General features: G+C 42.5%; 1 protein-coding gene across 2 annotated transcripts in view; it reads right to left on the bottom strand.

Annotated features, from left to right (window-relative positions):
- APC (APC regulator of Wnt signaling pathway) overlaps nucleotides 1–13225 on the bottom strand; it is a 107244-nt gene extending 94019 nt beyond the window's left edge. For both annotated transcript variants that reach the window (XM_086630018.1, XM_086630017.1), the window contains exon 1: nucleotides 13185–13225. The gene's annotated coding sequence lies outside the window, so the exon portion shown is untranslated. The remainder of the gene's footprint in view (nucleotides 1–13184) is intronic.
- Nucleotides 13226–26515: the final 13290 nt, after the last annotated feature.

A 26515-nucleotide genomic window follows, 5' to 3' on the forward strand; every position in this document is an offset into this window, starting at 1 on the left:
ATGCCCTTTTTCAGCTTGTATTTCTAGTTTAGATCCGCGGTTCCCCTCGAAATAACAACAAAATCCAAAACATGGAAAAGTGCTAGACCAAATGGCAGGAACTCCGTGGGGTTTTTGCCTCGTCCTGTGGAAATCTTACAGCAGTTTGAGTCACCACTCCACTAGACTGGGCTAAAATTAGAGTCCTATACAATTGTAGTAGAACAATTTGAATACCAGGGAACAAAATCCCAATGGAGTCATTCTGCTGAAATAGAGTGGAGGAGGAAGACTGATACCAAGAAAGATTAAAAAAGTAGATATATAAGGCAATTGGGAAGTATGCAGAGTTGTGCTTAATCCTGGTATTGATAAAGTCTATAAACAAATTTTTCATTACATATTAGCGTCTGCTAACGTCGGAATCTCATGTACCTCAGTGTTGCCTGCTGATGCTGTCTTCTTGGCAGCAATAGGTGCCAATTATAGTGTCAAGGTTATTGGCACCAAAGCTTTTACTCCAAAACTGTTCATCAGGAAGTTTTTGAGGCCAAAAGAAAGTAAATAAGTAAATTCTAACATAATCAGGATTTCTGTGGGGTTGGTCTAGATCCTGGTATATAGCATCTGCTGACAGCCAACAGCGTTACTCAAACTTAATTTCACCTCCAACCCTTTAATGTCTAATACAGAGTAATCAAAGAGACTTCACATGAGCCCTTGAATCGCAAATTCTGTGGGAAACAGCTTAGAAAAAGTAGAGATCTTGAATGCAGATCTTTCTGAGTAGAAAACGTAGAAGTTGCAAACAATCTCAATGAGACAAGGCAGGCATTTAACTTCAGAAATCCCATTACTCAAGGCATGTACAGTGTTTCCTTTGTGGAATGTCTATTTCAAATACCTAAATCTTCCCGCCTCCTCTCCTTTAAAAAAAAACATAGCTGAATTGTAAAAGAAAACAATCAACAAAACAAAACCCACCAGAAAAAACAAACCCAAAGAAAAAAAAAAGGTTTGGGTTCGAAACAACTTCAGTCTTGTATTCCTTCTTCTATAGTAAAAGAACCACGCTACTTGGCGCTTTGTGACCTATATGCTTTGCACATCATAAATGGGAATTTTCTACTTGAAGAACTCCTAAACATGAGGAAGAGAGACAATACTTCCTTGGGGCAAGCGTTGTGGGCACTGGAAGGACACTGAAGCAGGACTGATAAAACAAGAACTTCTCTTTCAGGGTTTGGAAGCCAACTTCTCCTTGCCATGAAAACGAAGTGCTTACCTACCTATTTGAAGGTTTTACTGAATAGCAAAATGACAAAATGGCCAGCATTTTCACTGAAATAAGCAGGTTGCAACATGGTACTAAAATTTCAAATCAGGCACTAGATCAGCTACAGGAAAGGTATTTTTTATTAAGTAGGTAGGCAAGAGTAGTGTGCAGGTCATCCACTTCCTTACAGCCTTATAAGGCATTAAATAGACTTCTGACAATATTTCAAAGCTTTGGGAACTAAAGAAGTGAGCATTTAATTGCACAAAAAAGTTCACAAATGAAGGCATGCTAAATTGTTGGTCTTAAGAAAAAGCTTCTAGAATTCCACATTTTAACTAAACTGCATTAAATTTTTGCTAAATAGTAAAGATCATGGTGACAAACCACCAAGACCAGTCCGAGTACCAACGGACTTTGCAACAAGAAAAAATATTTTCAATTATGTTTTCAAAAGGCATCCGATATTAGGACGGTGTTTTGAAAAGAAGTAACCACAGAAATGAGGTATTTAATCTGAGTAGCACAAAACAAGACAAACAGACAGCAGCAGTATTACACCCAAGATGTCAGCAGCTTGAGGTAAATTGGAAGTTCTTTGCAAGACTGATACCTGAATTTAAATCCATAAAGACTGCACTACTATGACCTGCCTCCAAGAGGAACAACTGAGAAACTCAGTATTTTTATTCAGGTACTGTACACACAAAATACAACTTAGTAATACTGACTATGAACTTGTTTGATCAAACTATTTTGCTCCATTTTCAAAAGGAATGTCTCATTTCACAGTTTGATGAATCTTGGCCTATTCCAAAGGACGTTATACAGGCACAAAGCAATGGAGGTAACTGTTGTTGACCAAACTGGCAATTAACACTGCTGCAGTTAAAAAAAGTCTGTTGCACTAACATCCTCTTTTCAGATTGTTCAAGACAGCAAGGAATGGACTGCATTATTAAAATAAATTTGGCATTTTTTTACTTCAGATTTTTTTTTAAAAAATCTAGAAACATTTAAAATGTTTAAATTAACAGTGATAATTGAATGTTTTAATGTTTCCATTATCATTCAAATAAAAAAAGAAAGCTCTTGTTATCTCACATTATCAGAAAAAGTCTCCACCATTAAAGCGTCTATTAGGATAACAAGTAGCATGACTGCGTATCTCCTTAAATTCTTATACCACAGCCCCACAAAAACTTTAATTCCTACAGTTACTATGTGCCAGGACAGTACTGTTTCCATGTCTGAAATAACACTTAAAAAAATCAGGAACTGAAAGAGTCTAATCTCTAAACTACTAAATTCCAATGCCAATAAGTAGGTATCAACATAGTAAATTTATTTCCCAAGACATCCTTCATATGCTCTCAAACATCCCCAAAGAAAGGTACGTTAATGTTAACTACACAGTAGGACTTCCTAGACTGTATGTTTAGCATGTATTTTGTACATAAAAAATTGTACATACGATCTACGAAAACAGATTATCCTATTTCTTAACAAAGAACCCACATATATGTGAGAAGAGCCATTTCAATATGTAGTCTTCTGATAATAGCATATGCTACTGCTTTTTAATGGACTGTGTAAATTTGATCTTCAGGTCTATGCTGTAAGGCGTAACTACACGTTCCCTTGCTCCTTCCCTCAAACAAAAGCACCGAAATGTAGGCACAGCTGCACACTCACCTCAACTCTGATCTGCTCTGCAGCACACTCCCTGTTTCTCTTAATTACAACAATAACTACCTTTCTACCCATCAAGACCTTTTCTTACATTCTCCTCCAAATCCAAGCACAACCGGCATGAAAAGCAACTGTACTCACATCAAACTCCAGAAGCTTGGCAAATCAATAATTTCTGAGAACAGAGATCAGCTGCAAGATACGACATCTTAAGCAAGAACTTTACACCTACTGTGCAGTAACAGCAACCTATAACAAACAGAAGAACCATCATTATAATTATTGAATTGTAGAGAAGAAAGAACTCTATCAATGCTATCCTAGCAGAGAAGGCCACAAATTTATTACAAAGTCTAGTTATGAAAAACTATTAATTATAAAACCCCAAAACAGAAACACTCTCTTCTCAACAACAAAAATCCCTGCACACTCCACAGCCCATTTTTTTGCTTTTACTAACACCCCTCAATTTGTAGGAAACCATTACAACACAAAGCCACATCACATAAAACTAGTAGGCTGGACAGACTCCTTGTAGTATTTCAGACATAGTAACACTTTGCTCCTATCACTCTGAAGATTACTTTATTTCTCCAAGCATATCACAAGTAGCAACGTGGATTCAGATCTGATTTGCTGTATATACCTGAATATAAAGTCTGTGACCAAAGATGTTCACAGGACTTTTGTCAAAATAAAAAAAAAATCTTGCAAAGAAATCAGATGGGTAATTTTATCTAAAGATACGGGGATACATTGAATATTACAGTACTTTTGATTTTCACCACCATGTTTGAACCTCATTTCTTGTTTATGTAGCCAAAGCCTCTGTCTACATCGTATTTTTATTCACACTAATACTTAACCTTTCCATATTCCCACAAATCAGTTATGAAAAATACTCCTCTATAACAACAACAAAAAAATCCACCACAAAACAACAACAAAAAAAACCCAATAACCAAATAAATCACACATCAGGAGACAAACCAAAAGAAAGAGCAGGAATCCACTCCAGCATATACAGTGACAGCTGTAAGTTCTATCCTGACAAGCTTACTCAGGCATTCAAATAGTATTATTAGACAGCAGTCAGCCCACTACCTAAACAGAGAGTCTGCGACCCAAATGCAAACTCCAGTAGAGCCTGTAACAACACATGCCAGAGGGGGCTGGAGGGATACACTTTCCATTGATCAACTGAATTTCAATTTACAGTATGTAAAAAAAGTGGAAATTTCATTCCAAGAAACAGCAGGAAAGCAAAATCAAGTCATACAACTCAACATATAACTCAATTAGCTTAAAGTGAAAGAACGAGACAAAGGAGGCATGTTTGAGTAAACAAAAAAAAAACTAAAACCAAAACAAACAAAAAACACAAAAAACCTAAACTTCTGTATAAAATCCGTGTGTTAAATGGGAATTTTTAACACTATTATATAAGAAAAATTACTGCTTTGTTCTAAAGAGATTCTTAGCTGAAGCCCTTTAAAGGGAAGAACGGCAGCAACGTGGGATCTCCATAGCAGGGGTTTCAGAGAGGAGAAAAAGCTCATGTGATCCTGAGAACCTTTTTCCATTAATAAAGGGAAAGCCAACTCACACAATTTATGCTTTCATTATTTCTTTGCACTCTTGTCACACAACAATGAGAAGTCCTAGTTTCCTTCCAGTTCCCTCCACATGCCAGTTACTACAAAAAGGCCAATCTTTCAGTTAAAATTCAGTTAAAACAGTTAAAATTCAGTTTTGTGAAACTCAGCACCTTTCAGAATCTATTTAAAGCAACCAAGACTCATATCATTAACTGCACAAATAAGAAAGCTTTTTATTGATATCTCATTTCCAGAAAAAATACAAAATTTTCACTCAATTTAATCTATGAGTGAAAAGCTAAGCCTTCATCAGAGCTCTATTACAGGTTAAGAATAAAACGTTCCTATCTCAAAAAAAATCACAGCATTAAGAGGGGCATCATTATACTATTTCAGACATGTCTAAATTTTTTATTTTGAACTATGAAGTCTACATGAGTAAGATCTCTTCTTCCGTTAGAGATCAATACTCTATCAATCTGTGGTTAAAATGCACCCCTGAAGAAAAACACTACGCTTATGAAAGACACCTCAAAATGCTATTGATTCTCAAACTTCAGCATTTTAGTTCACCATTTCCATAGAAAAATCAAACTACTTGTGCTCTAATACAAGTGTGTTTACTAATTCAAAAGATCATCATAGAATGGCATAGGCTGGAAGGGACCTTAGAGATCATCTAATCCAACCTCCCTGTCATGGGCAGGGACGCCTCTCAACTAGATCAGGCTACTCAAGGCTCCGTCCAACCAGGCCTTGAACACCTCCAGGGAGGGGGCATCCACAACTTTTCTGGGCAATTTATTCCAAAGTCTCACCACCCTCGTACTGAAGAATTTCTTCCTAAGATCTAATCTAAATCTGTTCTCCTTCAACTTAAACCCATTTCCCCTTGTCCTATCAGTGGACACTCTTGTAAAAGAGTGGGCCCGTGCCAACCTCATGAAGTTCAACCAGGCCAAGTGCAAGGTCCTACATCTGGGTCATGGTAATCCCAGGCACAAATACAGACTGGGCGGAGAATGGATTGAGAGCAGCCCTGAGGAGAAGGACTTGGGAGTACTGGTGGACGAGAAGCTCAATATGAGCCGGCAATGTGCTCTTGCAGCCCAGAAGGCCAACCGCGTCCTGGGCTGCATCAAGAGGAGCGTGGCCAGCAGGTTGAGAGAGGTGATTCTCCCCCTCTACTCTGCCCTCTTGAGACCTCACCTGGAGTACTGCGTCCAGTTCTGGAGCCCCCAACATAAGAAGGACATGGACCAGTTGGAGAGGGTCCAGAGAAGGGCCACGAAGATGATAAGAGGGCTGGAGCACCTTTCCTATGAGGACAGGCTGAAAGAGTTGGGGCTGTTCAGCCGAGAAGAGGAGGCTCCGGGGTGACCTTATAGCGGTCTTCCAGTACCTCAAGGGGGCCTACAAGAAAGATGGGGAGAGGCTGTTCAGGAGGGCCTGTTGTGATAGGACAAGGGGTAATGGTTTTAAAATAGAGGGAGGTAGATTCAGATTGGATATTAGGAAAAAATTTTTTACCATGAGAGTTGTAGAACACTGGAACAGGTTGCCCAGAGAGGTGGTGGATGCTCCATCCCTGGAGACATTCAAGGCCAGGTTGGACGAGGCCCTGGGCAACCTGATCTAGTTGCAGATATCCCTGTTCCTTGCAGGGGGGTTGGACTAGATGACCTTTGAAGGTCCCTTCCAGCCCTAACCATTCTATGATTCTACGATTCTAAAAAGTCCCTCCCCAGCCTTCCTGTAGGTTCCCTTCAGGTATTGGAAGGCAGCTATTAGGTCCCCCAGAAGTCTTCTCTTTTCAAGGCTGAACAATCCCAGCTCCCGCTACCTGTCCTCGTAGCAGAGGTGCTCCAGCCCCTGGACCATCTTTGTGGCCCTCCTCTGAACACACTCCAACAAATCTATGTCTCTCTTACAGTGGGGACATATTCTTGTTTACTGAATTTTATTTCTCACCTGCAAATTCACATGGAAGCAATGGCAAAATGGATTCTCTCTGATCTCAAAAAGCGTTTATGTTTTTCAAATTTTTTTCTACTAGTGATGACTAATATTTAAGCGATCATCGTCTAATAAAGACACAAATGAACATACAGAACGCAATTAATCTTTGTCAGTCAACTCAAATTAGCATATCTCAGCCTTGTGACCATGACCATCAAGCAGTACCAGAGGTACTGTTACAGCAGCACGTAGAGATAAAAAAAACCAAACAAGTAGTATTCTTTTTAACCTTTTTGCCAACCACCTACCTCTCCCATAACCTTCACTGAAACATGCCATCCCCACCGAATACAGACTTCTGATATTTTAAACAAATACTCACTGCCTAGTAGCGTTATTGTCCAGCTACAACCGATGCAGCAAGATGCAAACTTTCAAGTAAAACTGAATGGCAATCACTGAACAACCCAAGTTCTACAATAGCACAGCATGAGTTGCCATTGAAATCACTATCACAGGTTATTTTAAGACTATTTTAACAAAGTTACACTTCTACTCATAATTCAAGTTAATTAGGATCAAAATCCCAAGTCTGGGGTATTAAACATCAAAACATTAGAAGCTGGGTAAGTGAATCCAGAGGAGTCAAAGCTAAGACTAAACAGTAAAAGTGGTTCTGCTTTGCTAATACTGGTAATAAATGAATGATGAAAATAATATGAACTTGAACAGCAAAAAACTAGAAGGTCCTTTTAAAGATCAGTTACAGCTACTAGGTTACATTTCCCAGTGAGTCCACACACATACATTTAGTACCGTCATACTGCGTTTTTAAGCTTCCAATGGAGACTTCATTGAAAGCTAAGCTCATAAAATAACTTTGATACACTTTCTTTCTTTTAACATTCATAATATTGATACTCTCATTAAAACATGAAAAGTTAGCAGTGTTTGTTTCATTCATCAAGCTGGATACCTACATAATTTCAGTCCATTAAGTCATTGCTTTAACCTACCAGTTACTAAAAATCATACTGTAAAAACATGGTAACTTGATACAAAGAAAAAGACACATTGCTTTCCAGTGTCCACGTTAAACTGAGACAAGTCAAAGGAGAATATATGAGGCATAACGACAACAACAAAAAAAGGATTCTTACACAGAGTTTCAGATACTGAGAGAGAAGATCACAGAATTAATGGATTTCTACTGTGTAATGCTATGAAACAACTTCTACGGTACAGTTTGAAAGTGAAAACAAGACACACACTATCTTAAATCAGTGCTATGCTTTCACTTGCCACTCATGGTATTTCAGAACAACTTGCCACCATAAAATATTTCCAAACTACAAGCATATATTTTGGCTTCTTTGACAATGGCATGGGTCACATGGCACCAGGCCTACTGGCACCAGACAGAACTTGTCTTTCTGGGAGGGTAACGAGGGTCTTGGCACAAAAGCTAGCAGGGCTCATTGACAGGGCTTTAAACTAGATTTGAAGGGGGAGGGAGGTAATATCAAGAATGATAAAGATATGCTGGAAGTACCTGTAGAACAGAAGAAGGGAATTCCAGCCACTCCAGCCAGGAAGTCAGGTTCATCTGGGGCTCAACTTAAATGCCTTTATGCCAATGCGCGCAGCATGGGGAATAAGCAAGAGGAGTTAGAAGTGTGTGCGCGCCTGTTGGGATATGATCTTATTGGCATCACGGAGACGTGGTGGGATGAATCCTATGACTGGAGTGTCAGAATACAAGGGTACAGGCTCTTTAGGAAGGATAGGCAGAGGAGAAGAGGAGGAGGAGTTGCCCTCTATGTCAAGGACCAGCTAGAGTGCATGGAGCTGCACCTGGGGACAAATGAGGTCCCGACTGAGAGCTTATGGGTTAGGATTAAAGGGAGAGGAGGGACAGGGGACGTAGTAGTAGGAGTCTGCTACAGACCACCTGACCAGGAGGACTGGGTGGATGAGGCCCTCTACAGACAGATAGGAGCTGCCTCACGTCCACGAGCCCTGGTCCTCATGGGGGACTTCGACCACCCTGATATCTGTTGGAAGGACAACACAGCAGGGCATAGGCAATCCAGAAGGTTCCTGGAATGCATGGATGATAACTTCCTTCTCCAGGTGGTAGAGGAACCAATGAGGAGAGGTGCTTTGCTGGACCTTGTTCTCATCAACAATGAAGGGCTGGTGGGGAACGTGACGCTCAAGGAGAGCCTTGGCTGCAGCGATCATGAAATGGTAGAATTCAAGATACTTAGAGAAGCAAGGAGGGTGCATAGCAGGCTCACTACCCTGGATTTCAGCAGAGCAGACTTTCACCTCTTCAGGGATCTCCTCGCTAGAGTACAAGGGGACGAGGCCCTGGAGGGAAGAGGGGCCCAAGAAAGCTGGTTAATATTCAAGGATCACCTCCTCCAAGCTCAGGAGCGGTGCATCCCAACAAAGAGAAAGTCAGGTAGGAACACCAGGAGGCCTGCATGGATGAACAGGGAGCTCCTGGAACAACTCAGGCACAAAAAGAAGGCCTATAGGGCGTGGAAGCAAGGACAGGTAGCCTGGGAAGAATACAGAGCGATTGTCCGAGCAACCAGAGATCAGGTTAGGAAAGCCAAAGCCCTGATAGAGTTAAATCTGGCCAGGGACATCAAGGGAAACAAGAAAAACTTCTATAGATATGTCAGTGATAAAAAGAGATCTAGGGAAAATGTAGGTCTTCTCCGGAAGGAAACAGGGGACCTGGCTACCCGGGATATGGAGAAGGCTGAGGTTCTCAATTACTTCTTTTCCTCAGTCTTCACTGGCAAGAGCTCCAGCGGCACAGCCCAAGTCACAGAAGGCAAAGGCAGGGACTGGGAGAATGAAGAACTGCCCACTGTAGGAGAAGATCAGGTCCGAGACCATCTTAAGAACCTGAAGGTGGACAAGTCCATGGGACCAGACAAGGTGCATCCACGGGTCCTGAAGGAACTGGCAGATCAAGTTGTTAAGTCACTATCCATCATATTTCAGAAGTCATGGCAATCTGGTGAAGTTCCCAATGACTGGAAAAGGGGAAACATAGCCCCCATCTTTAAAAGACCCAGGGAACTACAGGCCAGTCAGTCTCACCTCTGTGCCTGACAAGATCATGGAGCAGATCCTCCTGGCGAATATGCTAAGGCACATAGAAAATAAGGAGGTGATTGGTGACAGCCAACATGGCTTCACTAAGGGCAAATCGTGCCTGACAAATTTGGTGGCCTTCTGCAATGGAGTTACAGCATTGGCGGATAAGGGAAGAGCAACTGACATCATCTACCTGGACTTATCCAAAGCATTTGATACTGTCCCACACAACATCCTTGTCTCTTAACTGGAGAGACATGGTTTTGATGGATGGAGCACTCGGTGGATAAGGAACTGGCTGGATGGTCACACTCAAAGAGTTATGGTCAACGGTTCAATGTCCAGTGGAGGCCAGTGACGAGTGGTGTTCCTCAGGGGTCAGTACTGGGGCCGGTGCTATTTAACATCTTTGCTGGAGACATGGACAGTGGGATTGAGTGCACCCTCAGCAAGTTTGCAGATGACACCAAGTTGCGTGGTGTTGTGGACATGCTGGAGGGAAGGGTTGCCATCCAGAAGGACCTTGACAGGCTGGAGAAGCGGGCCTGTGAGAACCTCATGAAGTTCAACAAGGCCAAGTGCAAGGTCCTGCATATGGGTCGGGGCAATCCCAAGCACAAGTACAGGCTGGGCGGAGAATGGATTGAGAGCAGCCCTGAGGAAAAGGACTTGGGAGTGCTGGTGGACGAGAAGCTCAACATGAGCCAGCAATGTGCACTGGCAGCCCAGAAAGCAAATCGTATCCTGGGCTGTATCAAAAGAAGTGTGGCCAGCAGGTCGAGGGAAGTGATTCTGCCCCTCTACTCAGCTCTCGTGAGACCCCACCTAGAACACTGTGTTCAGCTCTAGAGTCTCCAACATAAGAAGGACATGGAGCTACTGGAGCGAGTCCAGAGGAGGGCCACGAAGATGATCCGAGGGCTGGAACACCTCTGCTATGAAGACAGACTGAGAGAGTTGGGGCTGTTCAGCCTGGAGAAGAGAAGGCTCCGGGGTGATCTTATAGCAGCTTTCCAGTACTTAAAGGGGGCCTACAGGAAAGCTGGAGAGGGACTTTTTACAAGGGCGTGTAGTGATAGGACAAGGGGCAATGGATTTAAACTGAAAGAGGGGAGATTTAGGTTAGATATAAGAAATTTTTCACTCTGAGGGTGGTGAGGCACTGGAACAGGTTGCCCAGAGAAGTTGTGGATGCCCCACCCCTGCAAGTATTCAAGGCCAGGTTAGATAAGGCTTTGGGCAACCTGGTGTAGTGGAGGATTTCTCTGTCCATGGCAGAGGGGTTGGAACTAGATGATCTTTAAGGTCCCTTCCAACCCTAACCATTCTATGATTCTATGAGATATACAATATCTGTGTGAATAATTGTTTATTGTTACATGAGCCACTTGAAGGAAACAAGAAAAGTTAACTACTGTATAACAATCCAAACTATTTTGCTTTTATGCAAAGAAACTATTGGACTAGAAGATCCTTTGAGGTCCCTTCCAATCCCTAACATTCTGTGAAAGAATGTTCAGAGTCTAGCCAAAATAAAGTTAGACAAATTAAAATTTTCTTTCTTGATCATCACAGGATTAAGGAAGTTTTATGATTAACTATGCTTTTTAGTTTTAAATACAATCATAGGGGGGATATAACTCCCTTACGCTAGAGATTATCTAGGTATAAGAAATTTCTAGAAATGATCCAGAAGTCTTCATTGAAGGTAAATACACATAAACACAAAAATACATATATATTTTCGAAAGCATGCACTATGATACAAGCATGTACTATAAACACAAAATGCAGGTGTTCTTTGGGGCCAACAGCTAATAGTTTAGCACTAATACAGATCAAAACAAAGCATCAGAAACTTTCTGCACACAGCAGCATCAGAAACTTCCCGCATACAGCAGCACAGCACATTGTTAATGGTATTTGTTGGATATTCTAAAGAAACTGTCGTTGTGATGTTAGTTACTCAATGAACATTTTGCACAACAGATGTCTAGGTATCAAAAGCTGATGCACTTGAGCATGTATTTCACTGCACGGAAATAAGACACATGGTAAGATGTGTTCTTATGCTCGACAGTGTTTCCTACTGCATTATTTAGAAATGAAAAAGTACTTCATCAACTATATCACCATTTGGATTTCCACAGTTTTGCGGTTTTTTTCCTTTATAACACTAAGTATAAACAACTTTTATCACATTTTTTTTTTTTAATCCTGTAGCATTCAAGGAGAGCAAGCACTTGCAAGGTATTCTTCACTGGGCAGAACTACTCTATAAATAGTCTTCGTTGTAACTAAAGGAAAATATCAAGGAAGTTGAAGCTGAAGCATAACAATGATCTCATCTCATTCACTTTAAGATCAGTATTTCTCGAGTGTTTAGGATTGGATAAACCCATCTGGCATACAATTTTTTTCAAATTCAGTTTAAAATATAAGGTTACAGCTAATCTTCCTTAACTCTTGCTGTAGCCTTAAGTTACCAAAATTTTAACAGTACTCCTAAAGCAAAGCTTTCTAATCTGTGCTTCTTCATTGGTACATACAAAAATCTCCTCTTGTTCAAGCAGTAGTTGTCTGAAGCAAGAACATGAAAACAGTTTCTGCAGAAACTTATTTTATTTTTCAGAAAGTTAAAAGTTTCTGTGACAGCTTTACCAAAAGGCTTATCTATCCAGTTCTACAGGCCAGCACCATCATATTGTTTATAGTTATTGGGAGGGGCGGAACAACAATGAACACGTCAGTTATATAGTTTAGCACACTCTCATCTTCACTTCTCCATTACTCTGCAGTTACAAAACAAAGCTGACATTTACAGAAGAAATCTGAACTATTTTACTTTATGTTCAATCACTTCTGAAGCCTTTAAAGACCACCGACACTGGAATGACTTCAGAAACTGAGGCTATAGACACAGACACCTGTACAGATCCACCTCTCATTGCAAGAGGTCAGAGAGGACACGTAACAGAAAAAGTAAGCACTACTAACACTGAGTTTTGAAGTTAAAGAGGAAAGTTTGTGCATGCCACAGACTTCAAGTATCTTTTCATAAAAGACAGCAGCTGAGCTCTTCCTAAGACCTAGTTGCTGGGCCTTGACCCTACTGCCTTCATATTCCAATGGCACCTTATATTCCAGTGGTATCTTAGATATCGAATATCTTAATACTTCCCGGCAGACTTTGAGGAATAAAACCACTAAACGAAGTCAAATGGCATGAGACCAACACACACACACAAAAAAAAAAGCGCCACTACTGACTGAGTAACACGCACAAGGCCCGGCTCCTTCCTCCTGGGGGCAGCCCCTACGGGGCTCGGCCCTGCCCCGGGGCGGCGACCCCCTCGCCAGGCGGCAGGGCCGCGGGGGATGAGGGCCCGGGGCGGGCGCCCGCAGGGCGAGGCGCACCCGAGCCTTGCCTCAGCCAGGCGGATGCCTGGTTCAAACCCGCCCGGGGCTGCCGCTAGCGGCTGCTGCCGAGAACGCGGGGCCGAAGGGCCGGGTGAAGCGGGCCGGGTCCACCGGGCCCGGCGCTCCAGCCGACGGGCACTCACCTGTCCGCCTTTCTCCCTCCGCCCGGCAGCGCCGTCGCGACTCCTCCGGCGCCTGCCGCCGCCGGCGCGGGCCCGCGGAGCCGAGAGCTGCGCCTCCTCCCCTGGGGGGCGTGCAGGGGCGACTGGCGGGCGCGCATACGGGAGCAGCCGCTGCCCCTCCTCACCGGCGACGGCCGGTCCCTGCCCCGTCTCCCCAGCTCCTCATCTCCGCGGCGGGCGCCGGGGCAGCCCCGGCCTCCTCCCCAGCTCCCGCACAGGCCCAGCCCCCGCCCGGCAGCCGCCTTCCTCAGGCGCACCTCAGCCGCCACGCCGGGGGCCTCTCCCCGCCAGCCCGGCTGCCCAGCCGCACCCCTCACTCGCTTCCCAGGGCTGATCTCCCCGCCGCCATCTTGCTCGAGGGGAGAGGGGAGTGCGCAGGCGCAGACGCGGGGAGCCAGGCCGCAGCCGCGGCGAAGCGCATGCGCGAGGGCGGGCGCTCCTCCTCCGCGCCGCCTGCGGCGCGCACCTGCCGCGGGAGCGCCCGGCGGGAGGCGGAGCGGCTTTTCCCGGCGGGAGGCGGAGCGGCTTTTCCCAGCGCTCGGCCCGCCGCTTCCGCGGCTGGCTGCTGCTGCCGCCGAGGCCTCGGTTACGGCGCCGGGGTGTTTTCCCCGCACGGAGGGCTGGAGGCGGACGGCGTGAGGTGGGCTGCATGGCGGTGAGAGCCCGAAGCAGCGCTCCAGTGGTTGGAGAACAGCAGAGGTCCCTCCTGAGGGGTGGCCTGGCTCAACGATGGAGTATAACGTACCGTCAGGTGTAGGAGAGGCTGGAAGCGCCTCTCGCCCTGACAGTGAGTGCCCGCCTGCAGCCCGGTATGGAAGCTGAAGGAAAACGCGGGGTGTGTGCTCTTTGTGTGTCTGCTGGGACCCTCACCCAGCAGGCCGTGAGGCAGTTTCCCTTCACAGAAGATGCAGTTCTTCCCTGTCAGCCTGCGTTTGTCTGTGTGCTCAGTGAGCTTTGCCAGAAACGCTTCGGCTTCGAAGGGAGGGACGTCAGTCTCTGGGGTCTCTGCTTGTCGAGGTGGGCTCTGGTATGCCCTGAGTTGGTGGAGGCACTTTGGTGACCAGCTCCCAACCGTACACCACAACCAGTGGTTGCTTGAGCAGTTTGGTAGCCAAGGTCCTTCATCACTTTTGGCTTTTTTCTCCTTATTGCTTTTTTTCTCCAGTTCCAGGTGACAAGCTTATACACCCTGTATTTGGCTTTCCTATTTGGGCTGATATTTCCTATAAAGTTAGACAAGTTGATGTAGTTCCTGTGGCCTCCCCAGTGTGAAGCAGGTGTATCTCCAGCATCCTCAAGTGCAGTCTTGTTCAGCTTCTCTGTGTTAGCTTTGTTATCATTGACCCTCCTACACCCTTTTAGACTTTTGTCATTAGGCAGTCTCACCGGTTTCATAACTACCTTCTTTCTTTTGATGTATGTAGTAGACCATTTTACTACCAGTTTCAGCACCCTTTGGAAGATGTTCTTCAAATTCTTTTTCAGTCCTCTTCATTTCCTGCTTAGATTTAACCTGCAGTGTTTAACAGCTTTCTGTTCTCCTCATTTGAGCCTAGACAAGGTCTGCCCCCTCATTAGTTTCAAAGGAAATGCCTTGCCAAGCCCTTTCTCACTCCTCTTAGACAAAGACCATACTGTCTGTCGCAAGCTGCTGTGAAACTGCAAGTGTTTGAGTGTTAAAAAGATATTTAGGAAAGCCGGTATACTGATAAATAACTGAGCCTGTGCATTTTATGTTTTGATGTTGTTTGTACTGCTTACTTTAGTAACAAAACTTTCCTGGGATTTGAATATGATTTTTAGTTGTGATTTCTGTCATTGCAGTGTCCTAATTATCCCCTTTTTGGGCCATAAAATTGTATCCTGCAAATCATGATCATGAGTAGCTAAATACAAGCTGATATGAGTTGACCAATATAATGAAAAAGGGCATGGTGAACTAATATTAGCTGTTCCAAATGGTATATTTTTACTAATCATATGATGTATCACACTGGTTATGGCTTTTTGAAAGACAATAGCTCTTGGTAATATTTTTGTAAATTCAGCCACCTTTAGTTTCCGTGGTGTGTTGCCTAAAAGCTCAGACAAGAATCATAATAATTTAACATTATAAGGAGTTTGTGTTAAATCAAAGAATGTCTGGCTGCATGACAGTCTAAATTAAAACAATTTTACATGTCTTTTTGGTACACACAGTAACCTTCCTCTTCATAAAAAAAGAGATAAACCTTCAAAATTCCATTAATCCAATTTATGAGAGTTTGTCTTCAAACAATTTCTGCCTGACTAACCCAGTGGCCTTCTACAATGGAGTAACTACATCAGTGGACAAGGGAAGAGCTATGAATGTAATTTATCTGGGCTTCTGTAAGGCCTTAGATATGGTTCCCAACAACTTTCTTACCTCTAAATTGGAGGGATTTGGATTTGATGGATGGACTGTTCGATGGAGAAGGAATTGGCTGGATTGTCTTATCCGAAGAGTTATAGTCAATGGCTTAGTGTCCAAGTGGAAAGCAGTAACAAGTGGTGTCTCTGAAGGATCTGTACTGGGACTAATGCTATCTAACATCTTCATCAATGACACAGGTAGTGGGATTGAGTGCATTTTCAGCAAGTTTGCGGATGACATCAAACTGAGTGGTGCAGCTGATACTCTAGAGGGAAGGGTTGCCATCCAGAAGGACCGTACCACGCTTGAGGAGTGAGTCCATACAAACCTAATGAGGTTCAACAAGGCCAAGTGCAAGGTCCTGTACCTGAGCCAGGGCAATCCCCACTATCAATACAGACTGGGGGAGCGAATGGATTGAGAGCAGAGAAGAAGGACTTGGGGATCCTGTTGGATGAAAAATTGGACATGACCTGGCAGTGTGCGCTCACAGCCCAGAGAATCAACTATATCCTGGGCTGCATCCAAAAAGTGCGGCCAGCAGGTCCAGGGAGGTGATTCTGCCCCTTTACGCTGCTCTTGTGAGACCCCACCTGGAATACTCCCTTCAGCTCTGGGGCCCCCAACAGAAGACGGACATGGAGCTGTTGGAGCGGGTCCAGAGGACAACCAGGAAAATGGTCAGAGAGATGGAACACCTCTGCTGTGAGGAAAGGCTGAGAGAATTGGGGTTGTTCAGCCTGGAGAAGAGAAGGCTCTGGGGAGACCTTATTGCTGCCTTTCTATATCAAAAGGGGGCTTGCTTATGAGAAAGATGCAGAGAGACTTTTTACCAAGACCTGTAGAGACAGGACAAGGGGTAACAGTTTTAAACTGAAAGAAAATAGATTTAGATTGGACATAAGGAAGATATTTTTTACAATGGGTGAGGTGGTGAGACCTGGGAGAGGTTTCCCGGAGAAGTTGTGGATGCCTCGTCACTGGAAGTGTTCAAGGCCAGGTTGGATGAGGCTTTGAGCAACCTGGTGTAGTGGAGGGTGTCACTGCCCATGGCAGAGAGGTTGGAACTAGATGATCTTTAAGATCTCTTCCAACTCAAACCATTCTGTGATTCTATGATTAATTTGTGTGTCAGGTGGAGAGTTGTAACAATAAAACCAACCAATGTTGAAAGCAAATGATCTTGCAGTGCATCATTCAAGAAGAGGAAAAATACGACGTAGCAACTACTCGTATTTTCTTATTCAGTATTTCCTAAACCGTCTCTCTTGAAGAAATCATAAACAAGCCAAATCAAAACAACTTTAAGAAAAATAAGCAACAGCAGTAGTCATAAACCATTTACAGTCCCTTGAGGTAATAAAGTAAACATATGCATTTGTCTATGAGCTGCACCTTTGTGCTGCATTCATAGAATCATAGCATGGCATAGGCTGGAAGGGACCTCAGAGATCATCTGATCCAACCTCCCTGTCATGGGCAGGGACACCTCTCAACTAGATCAGGCTACTCAAGGCTCCGTCCAACCGGGCCTTGAACACCTCCAGGGAGGGGGCATCCACAACCTCTCTGGGCAATTTATTCCAAAGTCTTACCACCCTCGTACTGAAGAATTTCTTCCTAAGATCTAATCTAAATCTGTTCTCCTTCAACTTAAACCCATTTCCCCTTGTCCTATCAGTGGACACTCTTGTAAAAAGTCCCTCCCCAGCCTTCCTGTAGGTTCCCTTCAGATATTGGAAGGCAGCTATTAGGTCCCACCGAAGTCTTCTCTTTTCCAGGCTGAACAATCCCAGCTCCCGCAACCTGTCCTCGTAGCAGAGGTGCTCCAGCCCCTGGATCATCTTTGTGGCCCTCCTCTGAACACGCTCCAACAGATCTATGTGTCTCTTATGGTGGGGACACCAGAACTGGATGCAGTATTCAAGAGGGGGTCTCACAAGAGCAGTGTAAAGGGGGAGAATCACCTCTCTTGACCTGCTGACCATGCTTCTCTTGATACATCCCAGGATGCGGTTGGCCTTCTGGGCCGCATGAGCGCACTGCCAGCTCACGTTGAGCATTCAAGACTATCTCCACAGGAAAAAAGTAGGGACAGTATCTGCCCTAGCAGTGTGAGCCTGACCAGCTCAGAGGTATCCTGAGAGCATTTCAAGCAGCAGCTGCGGTGCTTTGGCAGCCGTAGCTCCTCCCTGGCCCCCGTGGCTGAACACCTGCTGCAGTGCTAGCGAGGAAAGAAACTTTGGCTTATGCACCATCTGCCCCCATGAAAGGGAGGGCAAGTCACTCTATCAGACTCTAGGGCTAATCTGCCTCGTACAGGATAAGAAGATAGAAGAGAGGTGGAAAAACAACAACTAGTTACGGTTCTCGAGAGACCTGGTTGTAGCTACTCTAAATTGTGGCATAAGGAAGCATATGCTATTAGAAATCAGTAGGAATTTGCCCTAGCTATGACCTCTCCTTTCCCTCCCATTGCGCCTCGTGCTGCTGTGACTTCTTGTTCCAGAAGTAAACACAGGATTTTCCTGTGTGCCTGCTGGGGAGTTCATTGAATAAAGCTGGATAGTATATCGTAGTAGCATAAAAGTAGTGGGCTAGAATATGTTTCTTAACATAGCCTTTGAAATAATCTGCTCTCTTGTCTTTTCAGCCTTCTGGCCATACACTTATCTCAAGATTATTACTGTTTATGGTTTATATTTTATATTGGTATTTATAGTTTAGTTTTTCAGAGCACCTTCAGGTGGTGACTAGTATTCCGTTGCACAAAGTGTTTGACACATGTACACAAGTCAATTTCCACCCTGAATCGGTAAACATAAGACCATATGCCAGAAAGAACCAAAAACCTATTGGGTAACATAAAATCGCAGCAGCTCTAGTTCAGTAGTTTGACAAAAGAACAAGATGATCATACGGAAGACGCATTCTGAAAAGTTATAGCCTGTTCTAAGGGAGATTAGCCCACCAAGAAAAGTTCTATAGATATTGGTCCATATCTTCAGATTATTGCTGTAAGATGGACTATTTTCAGAAGTGCTTTTGCAGTGGCATTTCTACAGCTCACTGTGAAAAGCTTTTCTGTTGGCCTAAGCTTTAAGAAAATGCATGAAAAATAAATCATTTGTCAATGATGGTAAGTATATGACTAAGTGGAATAATTTTCTCCATGCTCTGAAGAGAAAAGCATTTCTCACAATGGACAGTATACAGTGTTGTGGATTTAGACAGCATTTAATGAGCATTTTGCAGAAGCCCTTTTGGCGACATTTATCTCTCAGGACAAAGGCGAGCCTAGAGGACCTTCAATATGTAAAACTATAGAGAGAACCATTTAGATAGTAGATTTACAGATATCTGCTATTGAGGGACTAGCTGCCTCTATTCAAGGATTGCCAGTCACAAAGACCAATAACTCTTAACAAGAATGACTTCCCTTTTTTATATTTGGTTTGATCAGTTAGTGGTTTAATATTAAAATGTCGCTCATTAATGTACTTAGTTTTGTGCTAGACAGCAGTAGATAGAGGTGGCTGCAATCCACAAAAAGACAAGGGAAAGCAAGAACCCACAACGCTTTATGCTAGGGTTCCATATTAAAGCAGAGGAAAAAAAAGATGCTTTTCAGGGGAAATAGTCCTAAACTTGGATATTCTGTAACCTCAGAATCCTAAAGGTGTAGTTAGAACTGTAAAGCTTGTTATATTTTCTATAACTTTTTGTGTAGTTAAGTATCAATTCATCAATTAATTAGATCAGGGAACTTGGACCAATGAAGCATGTTATGAATCATTGGTGGGTTGTCTGGTTCATGGTAAGGTTCACATTTTTAAATGAAAACAAAAGAAAAAACCACTAGACACTAGTGCCAGAAAAGAAACCCCATCTCGGGCTTACAGGATTAAAAATAGAGACATCCTCTTAAAGCCACGTAATTTTTAGTTAATTTTATCCTGTCAGTCTAAAAGAAAGTGATAGTTGCATGGAATATGTCCAAATTTCCTGTACTGGAATTGAAGTGGGAAAGAAAATGGGATATGAGGGTCTTGAATATTCATGAAAAATGACTTTGAGTTTAGTCCAGAGAATCAGTCATTTTGAGTTATGCTGAAATAACTCAAAACCCTAAATCTTCAGCTTTCTAAAAGAAGGGTTATGGCATCCAGTCATTATTAGCCAGCTGGACTGAGTTGAGATAATGAACTAATTACTAATCAACTCAAGGTACTGATCCTGCCTACAAGAGGCAGGCCATTTCCTCCTGGCTGCGGAAGATGCAACAGCGTCCTTGGTGCCGCAGCCCAGGCTGGTGAGCAACAACTCGTGACCCTGACGTGATACATCCATGAGACCCTGGGAAGCCCCGACTCCCTCGCCGGAGCTGAGAGCCCGAGCTGAGCCAAAAGAGCCGGAGCCAGGAGCCCGAGCGAGAGTCCTTTGGAGAAGAAGGTAAAGCCACAAGCCCCGATGTGGTATTCGTGGGAGGGAAGCATGCTGGAGTTGGATGAATGGGCCGGGTCTCTGCTCACCTTAAAGCCTTTGTGAAAACAAAAAATGGTATAACAAAAAGGGGGAATTATGGCAACCAATCATTATTAGCCAGCTGGATTGAGTTGAATATAATGAACTACTAATTAACTAATCAACTCAAGGTACCAACCCTGCTTACAAGAGGCAGGCCATTTCCTCCTGGCTGCAGAAGATGCAACAGCGTCTTTGGTGCCGCAGCCCAGGCTGGTGAGCAACAAAAGGTTGAATACTTTTTTCTTTATTTGGGGTGGGGGGAAGTCAGATATCTGCGTCTTTAACACTGTTACCTCCTTTAAGAGATAGAAAGGGCAGAGAGATCCTGAAGACCAAATTCAGTTCATGTGCTTTACCTACTGCAGTCTATTAAGCCTAGAAGATTTTGAAATTGTTCTTGCTTTACAATAAGAGGAGTCAATAGGCAAGGAGACGGAGTTAGAAATTTCCCCTTGAATTACTCAAAAGACCTGAAAAAAGTAGAGAAGCTGGTACCTAACAGCTTGGCAAAGGAAGCTCTTGAAAAGAGTTTTAGTTAAAAGTCTGCCATAGCTACCAAAGGTCAGGACAGAAGTGATAGAATCTTTGGGGAAATTAGAATCCGGTCATTACATCTGAAACATTGCCCGTGATTAAGCGAAGAATTACACACAGTACCCCAAGCTACTATAAGCATATTAACAAAAATGGTATTATGAGTCAAAACAGGCAGGCATCTGCATGCTAACACTTCAGCGCAGAACAGATAGTAACAGTAAACAGTTTGCACAGGGAAGATAGTAAAACTGAACTTATAAAGTAGATGTGTATGAATTTGCTGGGGTGCATTTCCAATACAATTTGCTGATGTACATTCCAGTACATTTCCAAAACTGGAAAAAATATAACCATGTCAAAGTCTGTCTCTACTCTTCTGTGCATAGGAGTAACTTATTGCTACAAACAGCAAGAATAATACGGATTTCAAATGAGTCCTAAACCCAATAGACTTAGCATTGTTACTGAAAAGATTTTTATGGATTCTTCCAAATGAAGCAAATCTCAGTTGTTTTCCTCAAATTTTTCTTATGATCAGATATGACTTCTGACAGAGTTCTTTATCGGAGAAGCAACTGTGCAAAAGTGTGGGCTTGATATAGTTTTCTTCTCGATTAGGTGTTACCTAGAATAAATAAACTAATACTGCTGGTGCCTGCACTTGCAGTTTTCTTGCAGGTAAAAAGAAATTGTAGGAGGGGAATGGTGCAGTACATTTCAGTGTTTTCCAGAACATGACATTTTATATGAAAGTCTTCAAACTTTGTTTTGGCATGCTCCTGTACGTACTATAATAATTATTTCCATATTAAGCCTTAATTTCTATGAAACATGAGTAAATATGGCAGATAATACAGTGTGCTGTTTGGGTAGGACATGGTTTTGGATCATCCACCCTGTGTAAGATTCAACTCAGGCATCTGAAGTTGCGTTGAAGACACCACATGGGGCAATTAATCTAACTTATTTTAGACATTTAAGACAAATTACCTGATAGAGGTACCTGTTTCTGTCTGCTGATTATAAATGGAGTCTGGAGGGACCACTTTAGACTTAAATGTCTAACATTTATATTCTGAAATGAAAGCATATGAATCTTGTCTCATATATCGGTGCATAAGAAGATACAGTACAATAATCCAATAAATTAGAGTAAATAATGCACTTTTAGCAAGCTATGTGAGAATAAACAGATGATTTTGTGTAAAAGATGTAAATTCTGCAGTTGGAAATTTTGACATTTCCGATTATTACTATCATTAGTCTATTCTTAAGTCATGTGATCTTTATCTGAGACACTGCTACTGTTTCCCTGAGAAAAACAACCCTGGGGCCTGAATTATCAGATCTAGGTCAGATGTAACTCAATTTAAACTAATGCGTCAGTATCAGTGAGATCAAATGGCCGCACTCATGACCATCTCTACACTAAGTCCTCTTTCTGTCTGCAAGTCTGTAATCATAGTCCTCTGACTGCAACGCTATTTGCAATGCTTACGTAAACGTAAAGATAACCATAGTCTCTCTGTCCACACAGTGTTCTAGAAAAAACTTCGAAGGCTGCTTAAATTAAAAGCTCACGAATATAACTGCATCGCTGATGCCACAAGTAGCAAATTTTGAGAAAAAAAAAAAATGGTTAGAGAGTCAAGATGCTTCCTTAAAAGCTTGATGAAATCTTGATTTTGTGTAGTATCCAAGCTTCCTTCATTTACATGATTCAGTTACTGAAGTTCATGTAATGATCAGTAATTTACAGGGGACATTTGTCATGGAGGAGTATATTAAGAAGAAGAGCTTATCTAATTATCATTGATTTGATCATCGTATTGCAGCATCATTTGAAACTCTGAAACACTGACCTTACTACAATTCACGTACCAGCTGAAACACCTGTTGTACTCAGGGCACTGGGGGGTCAGCTGCTCCGTGGGGGCCAAGGGAGACCCATGGACTAGCAGGGCATGGGCATCGCCAGCCTAGGCCCGGGTGGCAGACCCCAGCCTGGGGCATCAAGCACCTCTGTGGGGACAGGGATGGGTCAAGGCCATGCTAGGACATTAACCCACAGGTGTGGGTCACGATCAGGCACCGTAAGGGGAACCTTCATCAGACACTTCTGTGACCAGTGGGCTGGTTCATAGTGAGAAGGCAGTGCCGGGGTCTGTCCAGAAGCCAGCCAGGGGTCAGGGTCCAGGATGAGATGAATGGGGCATATGGCCAGGCGCAGGCAGGGCTGTGAGGCAGCAGGAGCTGGGGCTCGGGTGGGGCTGAGCAGTAGAGCCTCAGCCAAAAGTGGATCCCAGAGGACAGGGTTTGGCTCTGCCTAGAAGCCTCACCCCAAAGTCACTGGCTGGAAGAGGCAGCAGCCCTCAGCTGCATTATCCTACCCTGGTCCAGAGCCCCAGCCAGGAGGGAGACTGCTCTCAGGGCCCTTACAGGCATGTGTTAAGAATGAAGAAACAGTAGGAATTTAGGAAAAATTTAGGAAAAAAATAGATTTTAGATTAGGTCATGCCCAAACAATAGTGTCAGCACCTACATGATGAACCACACCTTAATGACAATTCTTGTGCAATAGAAGCCAGCTGAGTTTAGCAATTTGCTAAGAAAACAGGAGAGAGACTTTTTCCTGAAGACAGACCATTGATATCAATATTACTGAATTCATCATTGTGGGAAAGACCTCACAAAAGGATGCCTCTGTGACCACTTTGAAAATTCCTGGTATGTTACTAGAACTGTGCATCATAATCTCATTTTAGAAGTAAACCAGATATTTTTATACTCCAGTGACAGGATATTTCAACTCAACTAAGATTTCTAGTGTCCTTTTCTCATGTGTTTCATGTTTTTATGGAAGATAAACTGCAAGAGTTTTAGTCATGATTCAGAAATAAATACTTCTAAGTAGCCACTTAATTGGTTACTTGAAAAACAAAGCTGCTCTGACATGCCCACTAAGTCTAGACCATGAAGCGGAGAGACTATTTCCACATTCATAGGTGCTACTACAATATAGATTTTTTGAGGCAGTGCTTGGTCACAGATAGTGCTGATCAACTCGTAAATTCCAGCAACAGCACAGCTGACAGAAGCTTTCATGCAAAATGAAAGTCACAAATGCAAATCAGTGCTGAAATGGATAAAAACTGCAGTGGGATGCTGCAGAACTATTGGAGAGAGATGTATGTTTCACACGCGTCAGAATGCTGTCATTTGCAACCGTTTCTGGGTCAGCATGTACCTCTTCACTGGTTGGTAGAGCTATTTGGCACTATGTACAGATGACCTTAAAAAAGATTATTTGCAAAGACAAGCATTTAAATATTGGGAAATCTGAAGGTTGCCTGTGCAATCTTCATTAATTTCATTTGCATATGTATACTGTGAAGCAATGCTTGCTCATAAAATCATGGTATCTTTTCCACAAGAATCGGCCAGTGAACCACATGGATTAAAAATGTAAGAATGTGACATGGCCTAGTTATGCTCTGTGTGAGGAGCACATTCTGTTTGCTCGGAATGGGGATACTGCTTGTTTCATTAGAAGCCCCTTAGTTCATGTGTTCAGAGAGATAGTAAGGAGTCCTTCTCTATAAATCCTCTCTTATATGAAATGCCCTCTCAGTCATCTTTTTTTCCCAGGATAAACTGTCCTGGATGATGGACCAAGTCTATGTGTACCTCTTTGAGTTTTACTGGATACATTTTGAGACAAAGGCACTACAACTGTGACTAACCTTCCACAGACAGGGGTTCAGAGTGACATTGTTGGGAAATTGAAGTGAATTGTATCAGTAGTACCTTTCTAAAGCACATGATTACTGATTCCCTCAAAGAATGCCATTGGATTCATGTGTCAAGAGAAGTTATACAATACCCGTACTGGTTCTTCCCTAGTTAAAAGCATTTATCCACACTCCAATTAATTTTACTCTTTTTGATGACTTCCACCAACTTGCCTCATGCAGAAGTCCAATTTACTGCTCTACAGTTCCTCTTCTGTATCTCCTTTTAAAAGTCAGTGTCACGCTGACCGTTTTGCAGTCCTCTGATGCTTGGATCCATTGAAATGAGGTTGTGCAGTCAGTCATTCAGCAATATCCTTCAGTTTCTTTAGAGCCCTTGGGTGAATGTCATTGTGTCCTGGTGATCTAATACTGTTCCATTTGTTTTTCTCCTGAATGTGGTCTACTAACACTTGGATTTAAGGCAGGTTGTTGGACACGTTACTTGTATGGAAAGGTTTGCATTCCTGTCCTCCTTGTCCTGTTTTGTAGTTCAAACAACTTGACTCTCACAGTCGAGTTCAATATATGTTGATGTTTCTAGCGAGTTAGGTACAAATGAATCACGTAATGTATTGAGAAATATCCTTGTGATGAAGCAAAGATATGGTTAAGCTGATGGAAACACTGATTTTTTTTTTTTTTAAAATAGTTACCTCTCTGAAAGTGTTCATTGCTTTTTATATATCAACTGTCTTATTTTAAAAATGGAAAACATTATAGGGAGTCTTCCATCTGTAAATATAAAAACAAAAAAAAATATTTATTTCCAAGAACCTTGTTGTCAGAAGAACAGAAGAAAATGCTAAGGGTTTGTGAAATCTAAGGAAATTATGGAGCCAAATCTTGCAGGACTTGATAGACCAAGTATAATTGCATGTTAGTAAGTCCCTATTAAGAAATATTGTAAAAGTTACACTTCTGCATACTTGTTTGGTGGTGCAATAGGACACAGTTAACAAGTATATACTTCTAGTCCATCTGAAAAACTTGAATGTGCTTGTATGAAACTGCTGAATTTAAATATTTGTAACTTTTAGAGTGCTAAAGCAACTTTGCTTAAACATGGCTTGGTATTTACATTGCAGTCTAATTTCCTAATAATACTAATCTGAGATTTCTATTCCTGGTCAATTTAAGTTAACTAGGCACAAAATCTGAGTAACCACATTTTTAATATTTTTCTGAAGTTTTCTGTAAAGTTAGATGAAAACACCTCCTAATTAGTATGAAGCATGTGTATTTTCAGATGTAGAAGATAATGTACAAATCTTTAAGTACAAAAAGAGAGAAAATTGAAATAACTGGAATCTAACTATAATACTAGGATTGTTATTTACAAGTGAAATTGAAAGTGTATTCACTGGGAAGTATTTTGGTAAAAACAAGCTTTACAGCATTCTGTGATTATAGCTTAGAAGTCCTATGAGAAGTAGCTCCAAAATATTAACACACATGCACAATGCTCTTATGAGGATTTTGAATGTGTAAAAACAAACAAATAGAAATTGAGAGGCTATTAACACACAAAATTAACGTGAGTGAGAGAATTGGCTTCTCCTTCTCCCTGAGGGACTGATTGTTGACATCCTTAGCATTACTAATTTGTAACACCATTATAAAACCAGTACAGAAGCTGAAGCCCCAGTTGTCTGAAGCTTAACTGTATGTGAAAACCTTGGCAGAGGCAAAACGCAGGTTGGTTGACTGAATCTTTGTTATTGATATGAATATGTAATAGGAAGATTCCAATCTAAGTAGTAATTATCAGGATAAATTTGCATAATTAGCAGCTGGAACTAAAATCAAATATGGGATACATCACCATGAACTTTTTTTTATTTTTAGAGCCTTGGTTTAATTACCACTGGCGCTGTCACAGCTGCTACGTGATTCTTAAATACTTTCACTGAAGAGTTTGCATCTTAACAGAGAGGTTGCATCCTGTACACGTTCTGTCCTAAATGCAATTTCGTGAAATAATCTAACTCTAAATACCTTATGAAAAAAAAAAATCTGTGGTTCAATTCTTACACAGTTTG

This window comes from Tauraco erythrolophus, chromosome Z (assembly GCF_009769465.1).
Source record: "Tauraco erythrolophus isolate bTauEry1 chromosome Z, bTauEry1.pri, whole genome shotgun sequence".
NCBI classification, from domain to species: Eukaryota; Metazoa; Chordata; class Aves; order Musophagiformes; family Musophagidae; genus Tauraco; species Tauraco erythrolophus.